A 16,284-nucleotide genomic window follows, 5' to 3' on the forward strand; every position below is an offset into this window, starting at 1 on the left:
CAGAGGGCGCCAAAGCACAAGCGCAGTGATGCCGGAGCTTCAGATATGCCAAAGATAAGCGGTCAAGTGCTTGCTACTTAGTGTTAGGTCAATGGTAACCTAATGCTTCCTCACAACGCCTGCGTCCTTCACTTCATTTCACTCTGTCACATGGGCATTGTATCACCTCACATCATCACAGGAAGGAGGGTCAATTTGGTACAGTAAGATATTTTGAGAGAGAGAGACCACATTCATGTCACTTTTATTACAGTATATGTTATAATTGGTCTAGTTTATTACTAGTTATAATGGTTAATCTCTTAATGAACCTAAGACATAAATTGAACTTTATCATAGGTATGTATGCACAAGAAAAAACAGTATATATAGTGTTTGGTACTATCAGGGGTCTCAGGTATCCACTGGGGGGGTGTCTTGGAATGTATTCCACTGTACCCAAGTGGACTATTGTGGTGATTATTTCACAGTGTGTCTGTGTATAAAAAATCACACTGTATACTTAAATATATACATATTTTATTTGTCAGTCATTCTTTGGTAAAGCTTGGAGGGTAGAAATTATGGTATAAGGACTGTGGTCCTCATACCATTATGATATGAGGTGCTCTTATAGAATAAGCACATGAAGCCACATCAGAGGCAGGAGTGAATCAAGGGAGAAACCAGAGAGGACTTCCTGGAGGAAGAGATAATGTCTGAGCTGAGTCTCAAAGAATGAGAGGGAATGGACTGATTTTAGCCACTTATTCTTGAAAATAAGTGGAAAAATAATGTTAGAGGTATTTCCTAGAGTCCATCCAGCCCTTTATGTATATTTTAAAAACATGACATTATTAAAGAAACAGCTCCCATAATTTCACCTCTCTGATTTAAACCTATATTATTATCTTTGTGTGTGTACTGCTTACTATTTGGTGTCATGCAGCTTTGTATACATTTCATCCTAACTGCAAGCACAAGGCTCACTGCATCCTGCATTTTGAACGTTTTCTGCTGCAGCGTGTTGAATGAGAGCACAGTGAGGAACCTGGTCACGGTCTCTGAATCAGTCTGGTCTGGCCCGGGGTCTCCACTCTGCTACTTATAAACCTGGTGAACTTGGCCGTATTATGTAACTTCTCTGTGCCCCAGGTTCCCCACCAGTGCAATAGAGCAGATAAGAGTAACTACTTTATAGAGTTGTTGTGAAAATTAAATAAGACGTGTGGATCTGTGGCTTGCAACCTCTAGGGGCAATGGTTTTACCTTCCAGGGGACATCTGGCAATGTCAGGAGATATTCTGGGTTATCACAGCTGGGAGAGGGAGGTGCTACAGGTGTCTAGTGGGTAGAGGCCAGGGATCTGGCAGAATTTTCTACAGCACACAGGACAACCTCCACACCAGTCTTCCGACCCCAAGCGTCGGTAGTACCAAGGTTCAGAAATCCTGCTGTAAATCGTCAGAACAGCCTCTGGCACATAGCAAGCTTTTAATTATTAATTCCTAAACCTTCCAAAGTCAGAAACCTGACAATCAAAGGTAGGTGTGATTATGGCCAACCTTGCCACAGTTCTCCCTGGACAAGCCATAAACACTAACCAGACAGTCTGCTTGCTCTCCCCTGACTGTGTTCTGCCCATCCCTGAGCCTGGTCTCTGCCCCTCTTCCTGGACCTCCTGTATCATCACCATGGCAACTCCTATACCTCCTTGTAGACCTGTCTTCTCTGTGAAAGCCTCATCGAAATTTCTGTAGGAATCCAGATGGCAAATCCTTCAAGCCATTCCACTGATGGTCACATACCTTTCCTTCTGCGTGCAGGTTCTGTCCCCCACATGAAGTCCCGGACCACTCCAGAAGGAGCTTATGCCGAGCGAGGCATGAAACTTCGAGGGGTAGGGCGTCCAAGTGCATGACATTTAACAAGGTAGAGTCCTACCTGCAAGGAATGTGCACTGTGGCTTCCTCAATCCAGTGTCTGTGCATTCAGCACCTGGCAGAAGCTCTGAGGTGTAACAAAATGAGTTTTGGAGGCTGGTCCACATGGAAGAGGTTAAATCTAGATTCTGAGCTGATTAGCTCTGTGACCCTGTTTGGCTTACTAACCATTAGAGTCTTACCTTTACAATGGGTTTGATAAGAGGTATTTAGGGTAGGGGGGCAGCTTAAAAGGGCTTGTGCCTTTCTGTTCCCGTTGACTGGCCTGTTTTACAACTGCCCATCTGTCTTCTGGTCCAAGCTCATTCCTGTACACCCCTCACTACCCCCGTGAGTCAGTCTCCAGGGTCCATGCTAGGACACACCCCCTGACTCAGGCCACTGCTGTGTCACTGTTTAGGTTGCACGCCCATGGTGTTGAGCCAGTGCCGAGGCTCTTCAGTAGAATTCCAGGAAAAGTGAGTCCTCACTGGAGCTACACTTGGCTGAGCCTGTGTGTTCTCTGCCTCTTCTCTTCGGTGTAGCCAAAGTACGGTCTGATTTGGGGAAGAATCCTGTGGGTTGTTTCCACACAGTTGGGGGTAGAGAGCACGTCCCCGATCCGGGAGATCCTGAATGCGGAGTACAGATGACACATGTTTCGACTTACGGCGTGTATTGTCTGCTTTGCTGAGTCAAAAGACATGCAAATGTTTTTGGTTAAGCTCTTCATTAGGCTTTGCGTTTGCAAGGCGTGGAGCTCAGTGGGAGAGGACTGGAAGGAACAATATGTTGACAAGCCAGAGGTGACGATGCTTTTATATCTGATGGTTGGTGGGTGTTTATTGGGTGCCTCCAGGCAAGTCACTTACCCTCTCTGGGCCCCTGAGTGGCAAGTTAGTATAGAAGTTGGAAGTACACTGACCTGTAGCAGCTGGGTGACTGTGGGCATGTTGCTTAACCTCTCTGAGCCTCAGTTCCCTCCTTTGTAAAACGGAGATAGTGGCAACATGAACAATAACAACAGAATCACTATGGAGGTGAACTGAGATAGAACTCAGAGAATTCTTAGCACAGTGCGGTAGACACTGTGGGGGTCTCATCCACCTCCACCGTCTCGCCCTGGAGGTGGCCTGCATGCTGACAGCTTCTGTTGTTTTTTTCTTCCCAAGGGTGGTCCCTGGTCTTGGGAGGGTGCCCAGTCCCTGGGTGTGGCAGGCTGGGAGTACCGAGGGTTTAATGCTCCAGGAGTGACCCCACCTAGTGTGGGGCAGAAGTTGGTGGGTAAATGCCCCAGCCTCCTTGTGCCTCAGTGGGAGACTCCTAAAATACACTTCACACAATCTCTCCAAGGTCCCCAGTGGGGTTGGGCCTCCGTGGCCCACAGCAGTAACCTGGTTATTAATATGTCCGTTATTGCTTTGCCTCTGTTTCCTGTCTCCTGCTCCCACCCCCTTGCTGTGTCCTTTGGGAACCCATCTCAGATGAAGTTTGTATCCAAATCCTTCTTTCAGCCTCTGCCTTTGGGGAAAGCATGGGCCAGGGATGCTTGTGTCACATGCCTGCTCTTGGCATTAAAATGTGAAAGCACTTTGAAAATAACACAGCCTCCACGTGTAAGGGCAAATTCCTCTTCTGCAGAGCAGTACGCTGCCGTTACTGTCCAGTGGCGGTATGTACAGAGAAGGTTCTGTGTGAAGCGCAGCAGGCTGGCCGCGGCCAGTGAGGTGACTGCAGGGCTGGCCCCTTTGGGAGTCCTCAGCTGGACAGGCGCAGGCAGGTGCGGAGGCTGTGGCTGAGCCCCCACAGGACCTGAGGTTCATAATTATGTTAATGTTTTTGGTTAAAAATTTTCCTCTGACAGTACGTACATTTGGTTTTGTTATAAAGAGGACAGAAAATGTTAATGAATTATTTTAAGAGTTCTGGGAAAGAAGAGGGTAGAAACAAGGGTTATTCATGTGGAATATGGCTGATAAGAGATGGCCACAGGTTCTCCCATTGGGAGGCGGGGCCCAATTCCCCTTCTCTGGGTCTTATGCTGGCATTTCTGAATCATAACCAACAAGCTGTGCAGGATGGTGCTGAACGATGGCAGAGATTATGTTAGAAGGAGGCCTGCAGCTTCTGAAGGCGGTCTCTTGGAACAGTTGCTCTTGGGGCCCTCAGAACTCTACTTCCATGTCAACAGAACTTAAGGACATGGACAGGCCACGTGGGGATACCCTGATGGACAGTTCTTGCTGAGGCCTCAGCCTGCTTCCAGAGTCAACTGCCAGTTATGTGGGGGCGAAGGTTGCCATTGGCCCCATGGAACCCTCAGACCACTATAGCCCCAGTCCAATTCTGCCTGTAGTACAGGAGAGATCTCCAGCCAGAAGCCCCAGGTGAGTGCTTACTGAATTCTGGAGTCACAAAATCACAGGCATGGTAAAATGGTTGCTTCGAGCCATTGTGTTTTGGCACAATTTGTCATTCAACGGCAGATAAACAGGTGGGGAAGAATGGAGTTGTAGAGCGGAGTGAGATCCTAAGAACATTTAATTTAGATAAATTAAAGCATATATCTTTGGCAGTGTGTGAGTGTGTGCATTGTGTGGGGGAGAGCAAAAGAGAGGGAGGGAGGGAGAGAAAGAGGGAGAAGGAGAGGGAGGGAGGAAGACAGAGAGCGGGGGGACAGGGAGAGCGGAGTGTGGGGAGTGTGGACGGTCCACTGTTCATTCTATCAGTGAGCATGTGACATAGACTGAGTGACATGATGAGATGAGTTTCCTTTTTGGTTAGTTGAACTCCCATCTTGCCACCTTGGGTATGATTCTGTCATTCAGAGTCTTATATTTTCACACATCATGACCCCTAAAAGCAAGTTGGCTCTTCTACATGGTGCTCAAACAAGGACAAAACAAGATGTTCTTCAATTAAAGAAAATGTAGTGGTGTCGAGTTTCCTGGGAAATGACACGCTAGTTTGGAGGACATGATGCAAACTCCAATATGAGACTTAAGCCTCATGATCTGAGTTGAGAAGTAGCCCTTGGCTTAAATGTGACTCAACTGAATTATATTTCTTTGTACCTGTTAGAGTACCAAAAAGTCTCTTCAGGAAGGAGCTGTTTGAAAAATATTAGCTGACCAATATCAGCTGATGTTTGGATTCTAGGAAGAGCCCATTGAGCGTATCCATAGTGATGGTGTTGGCTCATTGCCAAAACTTCCACCATTGTTAATTGCTAAAGGGGATTTGAAGTTTCCTCCATTCTAATGACTTCCACTTCAACTTGCATTTTTTCTCTGCTAGATAAAATTTTGACCACTGCCAGTAGTGTCTTCCAAGAGTAGGGAAGTAAGTACTATGGAGGGGTAGGTTTGGGTAGCATTCAACTAAGGAATTTACTGTAGTCTTCTAAGTGAGGATAGGGGATGCAGGCCTCGTCTTGCCTATCATGAAGTTAGCGGTTTAGTTCGGGAGGCAGACAGTGAAGAAGGATTTCAAATGTGATGAGTCTTATCCAAAGTGGTGTTGTGGGAGCATAGAGCAAGAGATTTAACCTTATGTAGGTGCTAAGGGAAAGCAGCTTTAAAGAAGTGGCCTGAAGGAGGAGAAGGTATCGGCTACGTGAAGGGAGACAGGCAACGGTGCCCCAGATGGGTGGACAACAGCACATTCCGCCAGGGGCCACATAGTAAGTGCTTGAGGCTTTGTGGTCTTTGTCGTAACTACACTGCCAATGCAGCATGAAAACAACCACAGAAAACTTGTGAACAATTGGATGTGGCTGTGTTCCAATAAAACTTTATTTACAAAAACAAATGGTAGGTCAGATTACCCAAAGGACCACAGGTAACCAACCCCCTGGATAGAACTCTATGAGGCAAATAATACCATTCCCCTTAATAGAGGAGGAAGTGGAGGACTCATAGCACAAAATTGGTAAACTGCAGATCTGAAATTCAAGTCTAGTTGACTATGACTCTCAAACCTGTTCTTTTGCAGGCACGCTCCTTTCTCAAGGACCTTTTCAAAGGTTTCATCGGAGCATCAGAGCTGTGTCACTGCTGGTCACAAAAATGCCCGGTTCATTGTGCGTCCGTATTGACTAAAGCAACCTGACAAAAGCAGCCAAATTGTCGGTATTAGGTTACTGTTCAGTCATTGTACAGGTTCTCCACTGTGCATTTGTCTTGCAATACATCTAGTTTCCATTCATTGGGAGTGACTAATTTTAGCTCTGTTGTGGCTTGCGGTCCTATCCATAAATCACACAGTCCAGCCGTTACTCCAGGGGTTCTGAGAGCTGAGTGATCTGGCACAGCTCTGATCTGATGTTAGCACTGTTATGGAGACACTTTCAGAAGTCTTGGTGTTTACAGGCATCTTGTTCCTTGGGAGGGTGTCTGGGAAGACCAGAATGTGCCATGCTGGCATTGTGGAGTCTTTTGTTCTGCATGAATAGTCTACTTTTATGATCTTCTCTAAGGAGTTGTAGGCATTTTATTTCATATATATGGCCAAGGTTTCTTGGTTTATAGCATTTTAAAGTTGATTTTATTTACCATTAGATAGTTCTTCTTAGGCCACCCAGCACTTTAGAGATGAAGTTACAAATGTTTCAACAAGTGTTTCTGGGGGACATTCAGGTAGGAGCTGTTGATGCCTTGCTAGGGCTTCCTGCTTCTACTGGAGGGTAGGCCAATAACTGCTATTGTCACATCAGCCCCAAACCTGGGCCCAGGATGGTGGTATGGACACTTTAGGGATGATCTAGACACTTCTCTGTTTCCTTGAGCAGACAAACACTGAAATCATGTGTAACTGGCACTATGCAAGATTCGTGAGCAAGAAGACAGGTCCTTCCTTGTCTTTATGGAACTTACAGTCTAATGGGGAGACTGATGTCAATCACACCCATGAATAAATATTTGCAAACTGAGATAAGTCCTTTGAAATAAAGGAAATGAAAAACAGCCTGTCTCAGGCCGGGTGGTCAGGGAGGTTTCCCTGGGGAGGAGATGCTTAGACCGAGATCTAATGGATGAATAAGAGCTAAAAGTTTTTCTTTTTTTCCAGTGAATCTAGATGGGTTATCTTTCCTATTGCTTTTCCATTTTTATATCTGAGTTGTTTTTTTGTCCACACTTCTTCCTTTCTTTCCCTTCCCTATTTTCTTCTTTCTTTCCTCCTTCTTTTCCTCTCTTTTTTTGTACCATATTTATTGGATGTGAAGCCATGACACATATGAATCTATAAGACACTGTGCTTGTCACTGTGAGGATGGACAGAGAAGAACAAAATACAATCCCTGCCCTCTGGGAGCTGGAGCTTCCCCCGAGGAAATAGCAGCAACAGCAACATTAATAAAGCATAACAGAAAAGGTAGTAGGTGCTAATTAATTGAGGACTTCATGGTGACAGTCACTGTGCTAAGGCCTTAGATGCACAAATTCAGTTCAACTTGACCACCATCCTATGAGATATTTTCCCACTTTACAGATAAGGACTTTGATACAAAAAATGTTTAAGAAACTTTCCCAAGGTCAAGGTCACACAGAAAGGAAGTGGTAGCAAAAGGATAGGGGAATGAGAGGAAAAGAGAAGGAAGGGTAGAGTCATACCTGGGTTACATCCTTGGGCCACCCTGCACAATGGTAGGTGGACTCTCTAGTCTCCAAGCAGGTGTGACCTTAGCTTAGAAGGGTGTGAGGAGAGCTCTCCTCTTTTCCCAGCCTTCTGTAGAGACCTTATAGTGATTCTGTGTATGGCAGGATTTGGATATTGTAGCCATTGATAATGTCTGGTGATTGAACCTGAGAAGGGTTAATTAATCAGCCTAAGGAATTTGTCCTTGTGGGTTGGAGGCAGGCAAGTGTGTGGAGGTCCTCCCAGGGCAGGAGTCACCATCCCTGTGGCTCAGATAGTTCTCCAGGATGTAGGGTCCCTCCTGGAACCCTGATCTCCCCTGGCAGGGTTCATGACCATCATGATAACACAGATCATTGTCCCTTTGAGGATTCCTTCCAGCTTCCCATGGCTCCTCCTCAGCCTTGAACTATGGTACAGAAACTCGTCAGTGGTTCCCTCCAGCCCCGCCCTGCCCTGCCATTCTGAGACACTTGCTTTGGAAATGGAAGGCATACAGCACCTTGTTCTAACAGAGTAAGGCTGTCTATCTGTGAGTTTAAAATGTTCATCCTGGGGCTTTATAGGGTTAAATGCATTTTGGCAAAAACTCTACGTACAAAGAGAGGCTGGAGTCAAGGCAGCCTAACAGGATTTTAGGTTTCTATCATGACCCCTTCCTGGAGAATGACTGATCAGTTCAAGATGTGCCTCTTTGCTCAGTTCATCTTTAATGAAACAAAGATCATTATTATTCACAAACAAGCAGAACGAGAAACAGCGATTACAATCAAGGCAAACACATGCACATTGAGGACTACCCTTCCCTCTTCCTTTCTTTTCTTTGCGTTATATGCTCAGAGGCCATAATGATGGCTGTGCCTGGTCCTCATTCGTTATACACAAACAGGATTAACACATTTTGGCAAATGTTCCCTGTTTACAACCACATGCTCTTATCTCTGTGTGGCTTCTGCTGGGCTGCCTTCAAGTGATGAAAACAGGAGGTATCATGGGGGGTGAGGTGGGTGGATGGGGAGGGAGAGGATTGTTTTGTTTGCTTGGGTGGTGCCTCTCTTTGGGCAATGTGTCAGAAAGCCATTCTCCTCTAGTTCACACTTTGAGATTTAAAGGGATAAACAGCCCTTCCCATCATGAAAGACGTGATGAATGAGCTCAGTGAAGTGAGTGGCCAGTGGCTGAGGTGGGGCTGTCCAGGCCAAGGGGTCATGAAATAAGTAGTTTAGTGCACAGTCACCCTGCCCAGGGAACCCAGGAAAAACTCCACAGCCAGATCAGGTGAAGTGCTTAAGACTGGAGAGACTGGGCCCACAAGAGAAGGGCCCAGAAGTTAGTCATGGACAATTATCTTTTTTTTTTTTAAAGGTAGTCATTCTCTCCTTTGTGTGTTGTGCTGTTCTTTGCTACTGATCTTTCTCATCAGCACTGAAACACATGTGGCTTCATCTCTTCTTTAAAAGTATAAGCTTCCTTTTTTCCTCCATGGTCCTCTAGTTGGGCTACATCTCCCCTTCACAAACTTGTTGAAATAGTATTCTAACTGGCTTTTGAGATTTTTCCAAATTCTTGCTCCTTCTGCAGTTTTTCCAATCTGCCTCTACTCCTAAATGTCAACCCTTGCTGGTCTGTCCAAGGTCATCAGCCTTGGGGGAGTCCTCTGAGTCCTAACCTTGTAAGACTTCTCAGCCCTAATTGATGCCGATGCCCATTCCCTCTTAGGGAAGCATCCCTTTCTCTGTCCTCCCTGCTAACCCCCCACCCTGGCCTGTTTTCTCACCACATTTGTGACAAAGGCACAGTCTGTTTTATTGGTGCATCTTACTGACTTATCCCCAGATACTGTTTTTCCCCCTCAGGCTTTCCTTTGCTCCTCTGCTGTTTCTGCACACTCACTGGGGTACACCCCACCGTCTCTGATGGCTGAGGGCACCAGGTCTATGTCAGAGAGTCACACAGCCCCAGGCTTATATTTCTCCTCTGAGACTCACACCTCTGTGTCTAACTTTATTCCAAAAGACCTTGGTTGCCTTGTGGGATACTTCTCTCCCCACCCCAACAGTCTACTTTTCCCTTGTGATCATTTGTAGTAATTGCCATCGCTATTCTGCTAGTTTCCTGAAGTAGAAGTCTGAATTAAGTGTTTGAGTCTCTCGTCTTTGGTCAAGTCACATTAATTTAATTCTTTATTATACCTAAAATCTGAACACTTCTCCCCACGTTTACATTCTCCTAGTCCAGATGAGGCTGTTATCATCATTCTCTTGCATAAGGATACCTGGTAATGGGCTTCTAAACCTTTTTCTATGGAAGCAATGGAGATCTTTCTAGAATGGAAATCTAATACTGTTGCCTATGGGATAAAGCTCAAACCATTTAGCAGGACTTGCAAGCCATTTGTAACATGGTCCCCTTTTTAATCTTTCCAGCTTTATTCCTAACCTCTTGTGCCTTCCACTCTGCTACTGAGTAGTATTAAGCATGTTGAATTTCCTTACACAGGTTTCTTACTTCACTTCCAAACCTTTGAACATGTGAATCCCAGGTATATTCTTTCTTCCTCTTCTCTGATGAATTCCTATCCATTCTTTAGTGATACACTTGGATGATTCTGCTTAAGTGTCCTTTCATCTGGGAAGCCTGACCTATGCTCTCAGGGTGGGCCAAGGGCCTCCTGTCTGGCTTCCCAGGTATGTTGTTACAGTGATAGCCCCTGATCTGTTCATATCTCCCTGTATTGCTGTGCTCCTGGGTGATGTCCTCTCACATTGGTTCTGCATTTGACCATGCAACTTGCTTTGGCCAATGAGACAATAACAAATGCTTGCACTTGGGAGTTTGTTCTCTCTTGCTGTTTATGCCCTCCACACATGAGTAAGCCTTACCAGTTGGTTGCATGATGTGAGAAGCCCAGCCCAGCCATCCTGGTTACTCTAGCTGACAGCACAGCTACTTAACCCTTAGACATGCCAGGGCCATCTGGGACCATGCTCTCTCTTCCTCAGGCACTCTTTTCCCCAAATTTCTTGTTGAGTACTATGCATCCCAATGGAATCAGCCTACTTTCCTGGAAAGATCTTGTCTAATGCCACATCTACGTCGGCCCCCCTGGCATAAGCTCTCATCAAACCCTTTCTGTTTCTTTCACAGCATATAGTGCAGTTTGTGTTTAATGCATTCGATGGCATGGTTATTGGTTTAACCAGTGGTAAACTCCACAATGGCATGGAGCAGACACTTAGCTCATAGCTCACTCTGGTCCCTGAGATATTTGTTGAGTGAATGAATGTATGAGTAGTTAATGCCAGGGATTAAGGCCAGGACTTTGCAGTTTGAAGGAAAGTTAAGTGGAGAGACACAAGCTACTTTGCATTTCATGCTGGCTTGGTTTCTCCTGCTTCCCTGTTGTGTATTTTGGCACTTGTCTGCCTGTTTCTTGATTTTTGTGGTCACACCTCAGGTAAATGGTCACTAATTTTACTTTTCATGACTTTCATCACTTAGGGTCTGTCAGCCCAGTTTAATGTCCTGTTTTCTGGCACTTTATTGCAGTTGGAGTCACAGAATGCAACTCTTTTCCATCTGAGATGTAGAAAGAAAGCCTAGGGTGGCAGAAAAAAGTAAGGGCAAAGGAATGAGAATATAGAAGTTGGGCTCCCACCTGACAATGACCAACTGCATGACCTTGGGCAAATTCTCAACATCTCCGAACCTAGTGAGGCTCAAATTCGATAATGTTAGTAAAATATGGAAGATACCTCAGTTGTTCATGTATCTTGTCCACTATGCTTTCTCTCACATTGTTATTTTTAGCTGATTTCTTCTTTTTTGTTTTTTCTTGGTAATAGTAGGCACATGATAAATATTAGTGCAGTGATTGAATGGGGGAGCTGGAGAACTAATAATTTCCTGCTCGCCATCTTCTTCTCATTAATGGCAAGTTTAGTATATAACACACGACCTGCAGAAACATGTCTTGGCCTTTCTTGCTCTTCAATCTGTTTCTCAGCAGGAGTCCAGGCATTATGCACAGCTTTTTCTCTAATCTATACATTTGCGACATGCTATACGTATGGCATAAAGCTATATGGTCCTGGGCTTGCTGGCGTTGACAAGGCCAAGGACATCACAGTCCATCTTTACTGGCAGCAAGTCCCTCATTTCTAAAAGAAAATCAGATGATACTTCAAATAAGAATTCTAGTTGGCTAAGTTTAGGAGTCTGGGAAAAAAAGTCAAATTCAAGAAACTTATCTGGCTCATAGCCCGAGGCTTTTATGTTGGAATATAAATTGGATCCTGTGTCTTTTGCTTTTAAGTTTTTACCTCGCGGGGTCCTGTTTTCCAGAAACAATCACATACTCATCCAACAGCCACGTTAGGGGCCCCTGAGTCATGGGGCTGGAGCTACGGAGCCAACTTTGGGGAGATGAGGAAGTGTCTCCATAGATCTGATAGTTCTGTTTCTCGTTGCCTCTTACATGTCTGTAACCTCTCAGCAGGCAGGGAGGCCTTGGACAGTGAGAGAGCAGGATGATAGAAACAATGTCAAGGACCTTGGAAGACGTAGAGAAAGTAACTCTCTCTCTTCTCTGCACCTGGGTAAGGACAAGCAGAGTCTCCAGGGCAGGGAGGGTGGGAGCCTTCAGATCTGAGGAGACAGTGTGTCCTTTCCTGGTCCAATGACTGAATGGTGGACATCCCACTTACAGAACATTTTATCTGGAACATTTTGGTCAGAAGCAGATATTGTGCGCAAAAGATTATTGCTATTTCTATGGTCATTTCTTACTACTCATCACACCAGCAATATTCATACAAAATCTGTATTTCTCATTACTTGAAAGTTCTATGACAGTGGGACCATGCCTGCCTTTTTTATAGCCATATGCCTAGCCCTTAGCACAGGGTATGGCAGAGGTGAGGCTGTTGAATTGTGGAATGATTAATGAACAACTAGTTTTATAGGTATACATCATTATCTGTAATGTATGGGATATCAATGGCATAAAATAAATACATAAAAAAAGAAAGAAAAAAGAAAATAAATAAATGAAAAATAAAGAATAATTTCAATTTTCAAGCCAAGATTGCAAATTGTACAATTAATTAATTATTTGTTCAATGAATATTTATTAAGCACCGTGCTTTAGGGCATCAATGGCCCACATGGCTCAACCCTGTATGTAGCTACTTCTTTGCCATATGTCTTTGCATTTCCTCTCACTTAAATGGCAGAGATTATTTTCTTACCCCTTGAACTGGGGCTCAGTCATGTGACTCGCTTTAACCTAAAATATGAGACAGAAGTGCCTGCGTTCCTGCTCTGAGCCTTGTCCTCTGCAGTTTCTGATTTCCTTCTTCTATTCTGTCATTGCCATTCTGTTCTGTCATTGCCATGAGAAGGCCGTGCCTGGCTGGCCGCTGGTCCCAGAGGAGGGTGCCAGAACTGTGGAGTAAAGCTGCCCCTGTGAGCCCAGCCTGGAGTGGAGCTCCCAGCCTGGCTTGTAGGTGAGTACATATGTGAGTGAGTCCAGCTGAGATAAGCTGAATCCAACTCAACCCATCCTCCTGCGAGCATAATAATGCATGAATAATGTATTAAGACAATGAATTTTATGCTGCTTTTTATGCAGCATTTTTGCAGCAGTAGCTACATTGATTCAAGCATTTATTTATATGTCAGGCACTATGATAGAGAAGTGTAGCTACTTTTGTCAATAGGACTTAGGTGGCTGATACAGGAAACTTTTGCCTGGAAAATTCAAGATGACAAATAACTTCACTGTTGGCTTCTGGAAATTTCTACAGATCAATGTATGAGACAACATCCTGCTCACCAGGGCAAACAGTTTACTTATCAAACAACAATGTGCTTGTTGTGTGCTGTGTCCATCAACCCTAAACTGTTTCGTCGTAACTTTGCTCAATGCTAATCCATTTTTCAGCCATGAAAAATCCACATTAAATTACTTGAGCCGTGACTCCAAAGCCTTATCACTATCCCATTTCTGACTCCAGTCTTCTGGGGCAGTTAAAACTCTGTCAAGAAGCAGACCGTCTATTGTAGTAAGTTCTAATGAATTAGGCTTTGCTGAGAAAAGGGTTATGTAGTGGTATTTTCGGGTGCTCATCATTGATCAGTGTTTCTGAGATTAACCTTAATATTCTTTGTAGATTTCTTTTTTCTCCTCTGCCATGATGCCTATAACATGTTCTTCGGTATCATGATTCAAACGTTTTTCTTGCCTGGGTTCCATTTGAGACATACACAGATAGGGAGGTCTTCCCCAGATCTTCCTACTCAGATCCAGCTGGAGAGGGGGCCCTGGGCATCTGATGTTCTAGGGTTGAAAACCAATGCTCTGGAAGATGGGTTCTCACCTGGTGACTATTAGAAGTGCCTGGCTCCACCCACATTTATAGGTGGTAGAAACCACGGTGTCTCTAGTCTCCAAGTTCCTGGTGTTTTGTTCATCAACTTGAAAAATGGCACTTGAAAATGGAGTTTTCTGTGCATAGTAACTCATCTGTCTGGACTGTCATCCTGTCATGGGTACACGTTTGACTCAAAGCCATGCCTAAAATGTGCTGTTGGGTCATCTGTGCAGTCGGAATTCCTCTGCTCATGGGATTAAAATAAACACCACAAAGTGATGGAATGCTTCCCTTCTTCCATGGCGAAGTGACTTGGTTCAGTTCACTGGTTCATTTACTCACTTGTTCCTCCATCAGCAACTTTTTAATTTAATGAGAAGCATAAGATAGGGGTAATGTATTTGTGACCCAGTTAACTTGTTTATGAAAGGTAGACATGGAAATCTATCTTGTTTCACATGATTTAATTTCATCCACACAACAGTGATGTTCTGTCTGTTATCTAATTTGTGGTGATGATTTGTGATGGATTTTATGGCTAGAACCAAGGTACCCTGCAGGGCACCTTTCTGTTGAATTACTTTGAGGACATTATTGTTTAGAAAAAGAGCTGTCATTACCTGGGAGCTTGTTAGAGATGCTGAATCTTGTGCTTGCCTCTCTGTCCTCTCCCCAGAACTACTGATTTAGAGTCTGATTGGTCACTTAAACCTTCAATTTGAGACCCAGTGGTATGCCTCACTTGATTCTTAAAATAACCCTGAAAGATAGACATTACAGTCCCCATTTTATGGATGGGAAAATTGAGGTCAAGAGAAGTAATTGAGTTGACTCATGCCCCCAAAACAGAACATAGAGGCTGTATTTTGTATACACACTGTTGCTTTACTGGGGAGCTTGGACCCTGATCCTTATCCATGCTTTATTGCTTCTTACCTGCATAACCTGGGACCTTATTCTCTTCATCTGTATAACAACTTGGCTGAGCTGGTTGATCTGCAAGATTCCTTCCAGGTTTCAAAGTCTGTAATATAAAGGAGCCTGTTTTGCATGTGCTCCTTTTGAAGAATGGGAAGCCACTGAAGTTAGGCAATGAAAGGATTTAAAGTCCTGGAATTAGTTGGACAACTATTCTTTGGCTTTGTGTTACTGATGTGGGATTTATGGCTGACTGATCGCCAGCATTTGCCTGTTAATTAAAATCCTGATTTCCTTCCTTTTCTTTCCTAAGCAACAGGGGGAAATAAAGTCACTCCCTGGGGTGGGTAGGAGAGACATCATTTAGGAACTATGAAAGATTTCCAACTAATCATAAGAGTGGGTTGGCAAAACATAAAGGAAGATGAAATAAGATGTGTCCTTGGTTGGGCTTTATAATTTTGAGATTATCTCTTTGGAAGAGAAATGTAATCATAGTCTTTCTGTGAATTAGCTAAATTCTCTTTTCCTCTTAGGGTTATTAGAGATTTCACACATAGGGATAGTTCTTAGCCACAGTAGTGAGAAGGGGGGTAGAACCAGTTCAGAACAGTTGGAACTAGATGAGACCTGCTAGTATAAATTCTCTTTATGGTCGAGAAAACAGAGGTGCAGAGGAAGTCGTCCCAGATTACCGGGTGAAGCAGCTTAGATTGGAACCCAGGACTGTGACCCCTGGTGCCCAGCCCACTGTGCACAAGATTTCCTAAATGGTCAAAATGATATATGGGTGAATTATTTTCAATAGGTATTTTCCAACTCTATGTAAGATAAATGACGGTAGTTTTCCATTTGTTGTAGTTGCAAAGTTTTCTCTGAAACATGTACTTAGAACACAATCATTTGCACATTAAAAATTTACAAATGGTGTTGGGAGAACTGGACAGCTACGAGCAAAAAAATGAAACTTGAGCACCAACTTACACCATACACCAAAATAAATTCAAGGTGGATAAAAGACTTAAATATAAGTCTTGAAACCATTAAAGTCCTAGAGGAGAACACTGGCAGGAAAATCTCAGATTTTTCACGCAGCAACATTTTTACTGATATGTCCCCTAGAGCAAGGGACATAAAGGAAAAAATAAACAAATGGGATCTCATCAAAATAAAAAGCTTCTGCGTGGCTAAAGAAAACAGTATTAAATTAAAAAGACAACTAACCGTACGGGAAAACATATTTGCCAATGATACCTCAGACAAAGGTTTAATCTCCAAAATATACAAAGAACTTACACAACTCCACTCTAAGAAGACAACCAACCCAATTAAAAAATGGGAAAAGGACTTGAACAGACACTTCCCCAAGGAGGACATACAGAAGACCCAGAGACACATGAAGAAATGCTCAATATTGCTAGCTATCAGAGAGATGCAAATTAAAACCACAATGA

The sequence above is a fragment of the Artibeus jamaicensis genome, unplaced genomic scaffold (assembly GCF_021234435.1).
Source record: "Artibeus jamaicensis isolate MK-2021 breed Jamaican fruit bat unplaced genomic scaffold, CSHL_Jam_final scaffold_916, whole genome shotgun sequence".
NCBI classification, from domain to species: domain Eukaryota; kingdom Metazoa; phylum Chordata; class Mammalia; order Chiroptera; family Phyllostomidae; genus Artibeus; species Artibeus jamaicensis.